The following is a 12853-nucleotide window of genomic DNA, read 5'->3' on the forward strand; positions in this document are numbered from 1 at the left end:
TTTCATTATAATACATATCCTTAGGGGGAGTAGAAGTCCGAATTTTTGCGAAAAATTTAGTATCTTACAAACCGTTCAACTGAGAGCTGAAATTCAACATATAACTCTTTATTAAAAATAAAGAAAATATGTCCTGGCATTTTTTAAAATTATCTTTTATGAGCGGGGGGACGGGGGTGCATTTTCTATATATTGGAAATTGGTAGTGGGTTGATTTGTAAAAATAATCGAAAACGATTGATATTAGTTGAAAAACAAATTGAGTAATGCAAACTAAAGTTCTTTTTGAATTTTATACCCGCTGCTTTCTATTTATAATTGCTGAAGCTGGTGTTTAATGTATGGAGCGTTCCGAGCATAAGGCAATCAAGCCATAAAGTTAGAGAAAAATGGCCATAAAATTTGTATTCTAAACTTAATTACATGGGCATTTTCAATTAGTACGGCATGCTTAATTATATAGAAAATTAGTTTCTCTCTCTCTCTCTCTTTTTTTTTTTTTTTTTTTTTTTACGTTGGTCTACTTTTCCTTGATTTGAAACTTTCAAATTTCACCCTATTTTCTACTGAAATGTGTCTGTAAGGCAACAAAGAAATAATTATATATGATAAATTTAAATTCATTTTAATTTGGAAGATGAGAAACACTTTGCCATTATATATCGTAAAGGTCAGACCCACCAGTATTGTAACAGAGAGGTGCTTGAGCCATTGACGGTAGAAATTCAAACTCCGATAAGTGATAATTTCACAGTCTTGTTTTGTTACAGAGGAGGACGTGGGCCATGGGTCAGAGTTGATGTCGATGGGTTTTGGTGGGTCGGAGTTGGTCGCAATGGTTCAGAGTGGTTCATAGTTGGTGGTGGGTCAGAGTGGATCACGATGGTTAATGGGTCAGAGTGGGCCAATGGGGCATTTGGGTGGTGGGTGATAGTGGGTCATGGTGGGTCGTGGATCAAATTTTCATTGACCCACACCATCTCTGGTTAAAATTGTACTAAAGATAAGAGGCACCGAAGATGCATGTCGGCTATTATGCTCAAATTTTGCTCATGGATAGTACTCCACCAGGAAGCAATAAATCTGAAACGGTTCACGGTATCACCTTCTAGAACTCGAGATGTAGGGGTTTGTCTGATTGGCTAAATTAAGACGTCAATGATTTATCCTTCAACAACCAAGCTTTTTATGATCGTTTCCGTGGGGAAGTCAGGAGAACACGTGCCTAGTAATCGTAATATTGATAGTTTGCGTCCACCCCGGGTATTTGTTTTGTGTTTTTTTGATTCACCTAAATATAAACAAATCACACATATAGGCATTTTGACATATTTTGGGAGAGTAATTTTGTGGTTCGTTGGCGTTTCATCGCGTCTCTGCTGCTGGTGGTAAAGTTTTCAAAATGGAACTTGGGCCACCACGGATCGTCGCTGCGGGGCCACCAATTTCTGGCGAGAGGTCAATAGTTGACCATCTGTAGTCCACCGACGCTTACAGCTTAGAGTAATGAACGATTTCTTTGCCTTGTAGAGTTCATGACTACCGACGTCGGCAGTCAACTAGCTTTTAGTATTCCTTTACTAACCATCTATTGTTCATGTTTGTACACGGTGTTGTCATAATAATAATAATAATAATAATAATAATAATAATAATAATAATAATAATAATAATAATAATAATAATAATAATAATAATAATAATAATAATAATAATTATTATTATTATTATTATTATTATTATTATTATTATTATTATTATTATTATTATTTGTAGTAATAGTAGTATAATTGATGATAGAATAATTATTGTCTATGTATTGTCTAGGTAGGACTACACACAGGATTTGGCTCGTTTTGGTTCGACTTGACTCTAATCCGAGTCGAGTTGGAAGATATTTTTCGCGCCGAGTCCAAGAGTAGACCTCAAAGATGTCTGTTTGGAGTCGAGTCGAGTTTCAAAGAAAAGTCGTTCGTGCCCATCCCTACTAATGAGAGCTTAATCGGAGTTAAGCGAAATTGAAAGTCTCACTATTTATCTAAGCGACCCCGAAAACTATGAATCTAATATCGATCATTTTCTAGCAATCTTTTATATGTACCCCCCTCCCATTCACCTAGGTAACCCGACAGCAATCTTTTTGAAACTATAAGAAATGTGGTTAAAATTACTCTAGGCCAGTGGTTCTCAATCTAATTCCTATCACGATCCCCTTTTATCACACGCTCTTGCCAGCGACCCTTTTATAATTTGTTTTATAATAAGCTTGTGTGGGATTTTTAACATACCTATTTCTATAATAGTAGAATCCATTTTTTTGTTTATAGTGAACAGTGCCATGGAAAATCAGTGCCCGGGGCGAGAGTATAGTACGATGTCACCGTATATATGAGTGACGTCGACAGACTAGCTACGAAGCGCCACCATGGTTGGCACGAAGCTCAATAACATTTTCAAAATAAACCCTACCTTTCCTTAATGTTGAGCACATTTTGTTACGTTTTTCCTTCTATTTTACACATGTGCACCTGTACTTTCCTAACATGAGTAACACACTTCCTCCGAAATGTGTGGCCCCTTTTTTCGGCGCCCGGCACTGACAGTGGATACAGTAACTGTAATATCTATATTCCCAACGACGAAGGTGCTGGTTCAAGATGGATGTTAAACTCCTTCATTGAAGAGGCCATTAACGTATCCGATCTAAGCCCACAACTTCTTCATCAAATAATAGAATGATCATGCGACAAGTCTTTGCAACTGGTTTTTTGGAACGAAGACTTGGACAAGTTCTGCCTGATGAGGAGAGAAGAATATCCTGGTCTGGGGATTGCTGCTTTAAAAGTAATAATTCCATTTGCTATATCGTACTTGTGCGAAAGTGTGTTTTTTTTATGGTAAACATTAAAACAAAGATAAGAAACCGCTTATCAGTTGAAAATGGTTTGATAATGTTCGTCATGAAGATTGAACCGGACATTGCTGCACTAGTGAAATTACACCATGCTTAGGTATCTCATTAGGTTTTAATTTTAATTGTATTTCAATGTGCAGGTTTTGTTGCATGTGTATTTTTCTAGTATTTCTATATACAGTTCTCATTAGTTTTATATCATACCTCTTTGATTTAAATTCATTTTTAAACAACTCTACTAACTAACTAACTCTATGGCCTATGGAACCCGGAGGTTCAATGCCGCGTTCACAAAAGCTCTACACTGACTTCTATCCTTAGCCAATTGGATCCAGTTTCTACTTTGTATTCTTATCTTAGCGAGATCCATCTTAATATTGTCCTCCCATCTGCGCCTAGGTCTTCCTAATGGTCGTTTTCCGATTGGTTTTCCAGTCAAGATTTTGAAAGCGTTTCTACTTTCTTCCATTCTAACTACATGACCTGCCCACCTAAGCCTTCTAGACTTGACGACCCTAACAATGTTGGGTAAACCGTATACATTATGTAGTTCCTCGTTATGAAGTTTCCGCCATTCCCCATTCCCGTTCCTCTTGGGTCCGAATATTCGTCTAAGGATCTTGTTCTCAAATACTTTCAGTCTATGTTCTTCCCTCAGAGTAAGCGATCATGTTTCGCAACCATACAGAACAACAGGCATGATTATCGTTTTGTATATTTTAAGCTTCAAATTTCTCGACAGAATTCGCGACGACAAGAGACTTTGAACCGAATAGTAACACGAATTCTACACCCTTTGAAAATGTTCAGTAGACTTATTTTTTATTGTTCTTTACAGTGTGTATAAAAAATAAAAGTATGCCTATCAGAACAAAATTAAAAATAATATTTAAAAATAATTTCTGGTATTAGATTCTAACTATATTTATCTCTTCCGCCTATCTTCGCGATACCCTAGGGGCCGCGACTCCCAGGTTGAGAAACCCTGCTCTAGGCACACATGAGTTATGATGGAACATACATACATACACTTTTATATGTATAAATGTAGATAAGAGAGAGTTGAGAGAGAGCGATTAAGGAATTACCGCTCTCAATCTCTTCACTTTACTTTTGCGATTCGTGAATTTCTTACGTGACAGTTTGGGGCTAGCTAGTTTTTTTTTGTCTTGAACCACGATCCGATTTTCGATATGCTCGACCTAAATGCTGTAATGCGAATATTGAGAAGTTATCTGCGATGAAAGTAGCTGCAAATAAATACATTACATAACTTATTTATTGCTATTACACGATTTTTTAAATTTGTATTCAATATTCACACATAACACACCGACGTTCTGTGAATACCTCAGATGTTATATTTTAAAGATAAGAATTACTTATGTCGTGAAATGATGTGAATATATATATTCAACTCATATATACAACTGATGGTATGAAAATATATATACAACTGATGAATTGTAATGTAACTATTTTACATAATTTTCATGCATTGAGGAAAGTAGAATATCATAAAAGAATCTCACCTGAACGGGTATCGAACTCACGATTTAAACACTCGGTGGTGTACCACTGAGCTAACATGACCGCTTTTCGGAATCTGCTTCTGAAATATAACTGAGCTCATACGTAAATGCTCTTTTCCGTATGGAAATCACAATGACGAAACGAGAGTGTGAATACATAGTCTCGAAATATTGTATCATTAAGTATTTCAATCAATGTTACTTTTTTCTACACTTAATACCATTTCAACATGTCTTATTATATTTAACAGAAGGAAAAACATATCTGTACATCTTTTCCCGATTACTAAGGTTGGCTTTGGAGGTTCGAACCAGCAGCTTTAGTTTAATGTTTTCCGAAGATACCCGAAGTTGGACTTCGAAAGTGTTCGTCTCAAAACAGCTATCATCATATCGCTCAATCTGTTTGGTATATGGTATATGTTTTTATACGTGTAAAGTCAGTATAACAATTCATTCTTTAAACAGCTTTTCGTATGTATTAATATTTCTTTATAAAAACTGTTTTTAATATTATTATTACGGCGCACCATTTTCAGATTTCTTTCGCGAGTCGTTGATCAAGTCGTTCGCCACCAGCGTTGCCAGACTCACAGCTCGGAATTATTCCAAAACCTGATCGAACTTATGCTAGATTCGGTCAAATTATGCTAGATCCTCATAATTACTAATTCAGGAGTTTTAAAAAAGGAAGTTGAGATACGATAACGTAACTTAAAATACACAGAGAGCAAGAATGCATGGATAGAACTCAATGCTTCACGCACCAAAATTTTAACTCAACTAAATTACTGCAGTCGTTGTCAGACTCAATGGCGTATATATCGTATAAATGAATGCAAAGTTTTTGTTTACATATTTTGAAAGAAAATTACTTCGCAGCATAAGCGGAGTTGGGAATCGTCTGCTGGGGGGGGGGGAAGATTTTTGGTCGGTCTCGGAGCTGTCATTTCAGGAATAAATATGATCATGAAGTCAGAAATAAAGATGGTGAAGTTGCCAAAAAGTTGGGGGGAGAATGGCCCCCATAGCTCCGCCCATGCCTCGGAGTTAAAGGATTAGAAAACCCTGGGTGGAGCCACAAAAAAAAAGCCCAAAGCCGTTCCGAACTTACTTCGGAAAATAAGACTGCCTGTATGGTTTACCGAGTGTATGAATCAATGGAAGAGGATACATTTCTGCCGTTCTTTTTCTTCCCACGACCAACTTCTTTCTCATCTCCAGGTTTTACGGCTTTTTGATAACTTGCTGAAATTGTGCTAGATTTGGGCAGGATGCTAAAAGCAAGATGCTAGATGCTAGAGACATGCAAATTATGCTAGATCTAGCATCATTATGCTAGATCTGGCAACGCTGTTCCCCACAATAGGCGTGTCGCCAGGTACTAGCTTTTACCTTTTGCTTCCTTCTCACAGCTCAGAACATTGGTAACTATGGATAGACGTACAGCAGTAATTACTTTATGGGAGTTGGAAGGTTATTCTGCAACTGCAGCTAGCAGGCGAGTAGGTGTCCCGGCCTCTACAGGAAGGCGATGGATTCGGAAATATGGTGCTACAGGTCAGACTGGTAATTTACGATCTCCTGGTCGTCCGCATGTGTCAACCGAAGCCCAAGATGCGAGATTAGTAAACGAAGCCCGGTTAGACCCACTAAGGACGTCTGGACAGCTAAGGGAAGCTTCTCTCTTTCCTGGTAGTAAGCATACAGCTCTGCGAAGGCTTCGTCATGCTGGGTTACGTGGCCGTGTTGCTGCCGTGAAGGAAAAACTCTCAGACGACCACAAAATTTACCGTCTCGCGTTTGCACAGGCGAATGTGGGTCTCAATTGGGAAAACGTAGTTTTCTCAGATGAATCCATATTCACAACATCAAAGGAGGGACGCCGTTTTGTGTATCGTCCGAGAGGCACCCGATATGACCATGGATATGTGGCTGCTTGCAATCGCAGTGGCCATGTATCTATTTTATGTTGGGGTTGGATTTCCAGTCGCGGAACAGGACAGCTTCATAGAATTGAAGGACATCTGGACAATGCTCAGTACTTAGACATTATCAGTAATATCATGGTGCCATCTGTACGAGTATTTCAGCCTGATGGTGTAATTCAGTTCCAGCAATACCAGTCGCCAATACATACTTCTCGTGTGGTTCATGAATGGTTCGCAGGGCACCCTGAGATTGATTTAATCGACTGGCCGCCTCGTGGAGCAGACCTCAATCTCATGGAAAATATGTGGGCAGAAGTGAAGCGTACTCTAAGGGAAAGTTGGCCTGAGGCAGATCCACCAAGAACTCAGGATGACCTGTGGCATCTTGTTTCCGAAGCATGGCTGGAGGTAGGGGAAGGAGATAGATTTGCCACCCATGTAATAGATTCCATGCCCAGAAGAATGGGGCGTGTAATAAATTCAGAAGGGTCTTGGACACAATATTAATGTCCCCGCCTTAACTCCCGAAAAAAGCCCTTTTCAGGGCTACCTAAACGCCTCTGAAAATATTTCTAGAAGTAAACCACTCCTTGTATCCGATTTCTGTGCAATCCTACTAACAAAAGAATGATAATTAGCTGTAGGCTTTGAACTCAAGACCTCTTCAGTGGCAAGTCCGTACTCTACCAGTGAACTAATATGAACACGCAAACCCAACCTGAAGAAACACGACTTTCAATTTCTGGTATTCGATGACAATGATGCTCATATACTTTGCAAATGTTGTATTCAACTTGGGATATTCCGCAACACACACACACACATAAACAAAGCGAAAGAGAGAGAGAGAGAGAGAGAGAGATGAATACACAAAAGCATATTCAACGTATTCGAATGAGACTCTAAGTAACGACATTCCGTTCTAAAGAGAATTTATGTTTCTTCCCGTGACGTTAAGGGGATCGGGAAAAGTTATGTGTCTTGAAGCAGGATACGACTTTGGATACTCTGTTTATACACTTTCTATATCCGTAGGAATATACTGTATTTCACGAATATAAATAACATACTGTAATGAGAATATTGAGAAGTTAAATCTGTATGACAAATAGCTGCAAATAAATACACTACATAACTTATTTATTGCTATTAAACGATTTTCCTAACTTGTATTTAACATTCTCATATATAATACCGACCTACTGTGAAAATTATCTCAGATGTTATATTTTAAACATAATACTTACTATGTTCTGCAATTATTATGTTATATATAAACAACTTATGTATTTTAATGTAATTATTTTATATAATTTTTCATGCATTGCGGAAAATATAATTTTAAAAAAAAATATTGGCCCAGACGAGAATCGAACTCTCAACCATATGATTTGAAATCCGACAGCTTACCAATGAGCTAACACAAGGACTTCTAGAACTAAGCTTCTAGCGATGTATAACGGATCTCATGATAATTATGACATTCATATCCATTACAAACGCAGTTTCTGTTCTACTTTGAGTTTTATTTTAGTACTCAGGCGATAATTATGTTCTATTTCTTAATTTTGAGCATTCTTTTACATATGGAAAGATTCTTTAACGTATTTAAATGTTCCATTACGTATAGAGAGCTAAATGACAAACAAGCATGTGCTCACATTAATAAAAACGTTTTGAAATATTGTATCATTTAGTATTTCAATCAATGTTGCTTTTTTAAACACTTGGTAACAAGTCTTATTATATTTAAAAGAAGAAAAACACATCTGCAAACTTTTTCCCTTTTGCAAAGGCTGGCTTGGAGGTTCGAACCTGGCTTACTTTTTCCCGAAGATACCCGAAGCTGGACTTAGAAAATTTTTGCCTCAAAACACCAATAAAGAATGCGCTCAACCTTTTTGAGACAAGGTGTACATGATTGCCAGAGTAGAAGTAGTAATAGAGTTCTTTCTAATAAATTGTGTGTTTGCTTTTCAAAGTTGCATGGAAGGAATAATACTGGCTGAATTGATGTATGTGTTGGTAACAGTTGTCTGCTGTAAAGGGAAGTGAATTCCTCAAGGAATAGTTTTCTAGAACTTGACACCTCTTTGCAAAGACATGACCGGGGGTCTGGGGGCGGAGCCCCCAGCGAGCTTTAGCGAGTTATATACCTCTATAATCGGAAACACACTTAATTGTTTGCATACTTCCACAAAACATACAAAGACCAAATTTTGGATACTTGTTCGTCATGGGATGTGAGTAATGGGAAAATTCCGATATCACGAAAAAGGCGACATTTTCCATGTAAATGAAGTGTCGAAATTTTTCGTCGTTTCGAAATGCTGGTTTTTAGAGTAGTTCCGCACGCCATAGAAACGTCATATTTTGTCAGGCAGTGAAGCTAGGAACATAGTTTATGATAGAAAAAAGAGCATTAAAATTCGTTTTCGTTTCGCGGCGCAAATCGAAAAAATGTGAAATTTGTAATGGCTGTATCTAGGACGTTGAAATTTCGAAATGATGTTTATTCTGATGCGTAGTTTGCGAATCCGCCCTTAAACTTGAAAGAAATAGTCATGTTCGGTGAAAGAAAGTGCTAGGAATGTTATAAGGGGGCGTCTAATTCTACACAACTTGTAGATATGGTGGAATGACGAAATTGCGTTCAAGTGTGTAGATTACTGCGCATGTGAGGGGAAAAATCCGACATGTTGGAAAAGTCGCCATCTTCGATTCAAAATGTCGGCTCAAAAATTTGTAACCATGAAAATTGTAAGTTGTGCTCTTGGTAGGTAAGCCAGGTTTCGCTATGTTATTAAGGACGTAGTTCAGTTTAAGTGAAGAAACAAATCATTGGAGAAGTCGCCATCTTGAATGCAAAATTGCCATATTTTTGAATTGCCTTCATTTGGACTCTTATGTGGTATATTGAGGAGAATAAAACAAACACAATTCAACGTAGTAAGTTAGCTCCGCGGTAAAGTGTGTGCTTTCTGAGTAGCAGGTCTGGGTTCGATTCCCCGCCAAACCTTGTTTTATCTTACGTTTTTTTTTCTTATCACGTTGCTTCGTTTTATCAAAATAGTTTCTGTTTTCATTGCGTGAACAAAATATTTTCGTTATTACAGACATAGAGGAAAAGAATATATTTATACACTAACTGTTGATATCGTCTCGAAACTAGGCAGTATGTTCGTGTGAAGCTTCGAGACGATATTCAACTATTTAGAAAGAAACATATGTAGCTTTAGAGATGGGGCAACACTTTTGTTTCTTTCAGAAACAATGTTCCTGAGGATCACAGTTAGTATTCCCAGGGGCACTGCTCATAGTATTCTATTTATTATTCTATTATACACGTATTATTTGGTCTCCTGCGGGGGCACTCTAAGAGCCCCAAGGAGGCAGTGTACCCCCCAAAAACATTTTGGAAAAAAACATTGAGCATCATTTGCACGATATAGTATGATAGCGGTTCAAAAGTTTGTAACCATGAAAATTGTAAGTTGTTCTGACGATAGGACAGTCATGTTTTGGTATACTCTTAAGGAGGAAGGACAGTTTCAATGGAGAAACAAATCATTGGAGAAGTCGCCATCTTGAATGCAAAGTTGCCATGTTGTTGAATTGGCTTGATCTGCCTTGTTATGAGCTATGTTAAGCATAATAGAAAAAACATAAATCAACATACGAGCATGGCTCAGAGGTTCGTTCCGCTCGAGCCGTCGAGCGAAGCACATCGTGGAGTAGTTTGACTGTGTTACGTCTGTTTGTTCTACTCTTGCGCACTTGTTTGCTGTGACAGTTTCTCGTACTTATTGTGTTGGGCCAGTTAGTGCCTCTCAGTGAGTGAGTTCAGTGTTTTTTGCTGTTGCTTGTTTCTAAGTAATTATGGCTTACAAAAAGGACCTGCAATTTAAATTTGTCTTTGATAAAAAGTTCCGTAGTTCACGCCCGACTTCCAGTCAAGTTTATCAGTGGTTAAATGAAACTTTTCCGGGCATTTTTGACAATATTAGTGCTCTTCAGTTACACGCCGAGTCTTATAGTATTTATCTGAAATTTAAGAATGTACAAGCGTATGAACAGTTTGCTTCTAGTGCCCCTGATTCTGTGGTCTTTCATCATGCCGATGGAATTTCTAGCACTGTCAGGATTGTTCCCGCGGAAACCCCAATAAAGCAGATTAGGATATACGACTTCCCTTTGGAGGCGCCATTACAGTTACTTGAAGAACATTTTCGTGCTTATGGAAAGGTGCGTCAAGTGGAACCCCAATTTTGGGCAGCTCCTTTTCCCCCAGGAATTGATAGTGGTATCCGCATTATTCATATGGAACTCCAGAAACACATTCCGTCACGAGTAATAGTTCAGGGCTATAAAGTGGGTGTATCCTATGATGGTCAACCTATTACTTGCTTTTTTTGCCAATCTCATTTACACACCATATCCCTTTGCCCGTTGAAAAAATCAAAACCTGTGAGTGCGAAACCGGCCCCTGTCTCTGTCCAAATGACTGAACTTGGAAAAGTGCAACGTTCCCTTCTGTCATCACGGCCTTTGGAGGTTCGAGCAGATGTCCACCAGGAACCTGCTCGGGGTCCCCCAGAAGTTTCTTTTTTGAACGATGAGAGTGAGTTTCCTGAGTTACCAACTTCCCGCCCAGTATCGCAGGTCTCATCAGAACAACCTACTTCGGCGGAGGCAGTGCCAAAGGTACCACCCCCGATAATCCAAGAGCCGCCACTGGATGTTGTGAGCCCAGTGTTAACTAGTGTTGCGCCGCCTGATACTCTTCAGGAATCGAGTGACTCCTCTTTAGTACAGGCAGAAGCTTTCCTTTCTCCTACAGTTCCTCAAGGTGATGTTTCTGTTTCTCCTGATCCCGCTTCGCAACAAAAAAGAAGACGAGTATCAAGGTCATCTGCAAGGAAAAAAGAATTGAGTTTACTTCTTAGTGCAGTTAAAGGAACGGATAAAACTGACTCACGTGCCCCTACAGCGAAAGTGCATGCAATTTCTGATTCGGAACTCACGTGAGTGTAGGTGTGTCTGTCCTTGGAATTCTTTCGCTCACAGAAAGCATTTTGTAGCAACAGGTTGGCTATGTCTGTCTGTTTGTTTATGTTTCTCTTTGGTGTTGTTACGGGACAACAGAACTCTATATTACAAGCAGTGCCATGGGTGGATAGAACATTCTCCCTTGTGTGCGCAGACAACAATTTTCATTTTCATAGTGAATCTGTTATTGTTGTCAATTTTTTCTTTCTTTGTACCGATATGTCAGCGGTAAATTCATTTACTGTGTTAGCTCTTAATATCCATCGCATTAGTTCAGCGTCTAATAAAGCCCTTCTTAAACACTTCATTGAGCACCGTCACCCCGACGTATGTGGTATCGTTGAACTGACTTTTCCGTCGTTGGACTTTCTTAGTGACTACCACGCAATAATTAATTGTGAATCATCTACAGGGGTGGCTCTTTTGGTAAGGAAGGGTCTTACGTATGATAGAGTGGCCTTATCTCCCGATGGGAGGGCAATACGTTGTTATATTCACGATATTTGTGTGATTCTACTCTATGCGCCTTCGGGCTATCTCATGGTACGAGAAAGGGAACAGTTTTATGAGCACACCATCCCGTCTTTAATTCCGCCTGGCATTAATCAGAGTATTTTGATCGGTGATTTTAATGCTGTAATTAACCCCCAAGATTCTCTCAACCCCTCACCTCCATGTTATGCGTTAGAGGCGCTTGTGCGAGCTATGCAGCTACAGGATGCGCTCAGTGTATCCAACTCGCCGCATGCGTTCACATTCTGTGGGTCCACAAATAAGAGTCGCCTCGATCGAGCGTATTTAACGGCACCTTTAAGTTCGACGGTGGTCCATTTGTTAACTCTTCACTTGCCGTTCTCCGACCATTCGGCCATTGAAATGGCTCTTAAATTGCCGTTTTCCATACCTGCCGCACGAGGTTCTTCTTTTTGGAAAATTAATACGGAAGTTATGTCACGAGAGGAAGTGGTGGAGTTGTTTGCTACGAAGTTTGTCTATTGGTGTAGTATGAAAAAATATTATTCGACTGTCGGATCATGGTGGAATGTATATTGTAAGCCCAAAATCCGTAGTTTTTTTCAATGGCGCGGTAGAATCGCGCGCGAGGACGATCGTCTGTTGCACGAATTTTTTTATCGTGCTCTTTGTGAACTTTGGGCGGCTCCTGCTTCCCTGGAAAATTTCGCACGTATTAACGATCTTAAATTCCGGATGAAACAGATTTACGCACATTCCTCGCTGCAAGCTTATTTTTCTGAGGATTTCTATCATTGTTTCCCAGAGGAAACTGCGTCTATATATCACGTAGACCGCCTGCTACGAAAAAGGAGATCGACTTTCATCCCTTCCCTTGTTTTACATGATGGGACGACTACGAACGATGTTTTCCAGATTTTACATGAATTTACGCGCTATTATACTGAGTTTGC

Source organism: Thermobia domestica, chromosome 11, assembly GCF_964235325.1.
Source record: "Thermobia domestica chromosome 11, izTheDome1.hap1.1, whole genome shotgun sequence".
NCBI lineage: Eukaryota > Metazoa > Arthropoda > Insecta > Zygentoma > Lepismatidae > Thermobia > Thermobia domestica.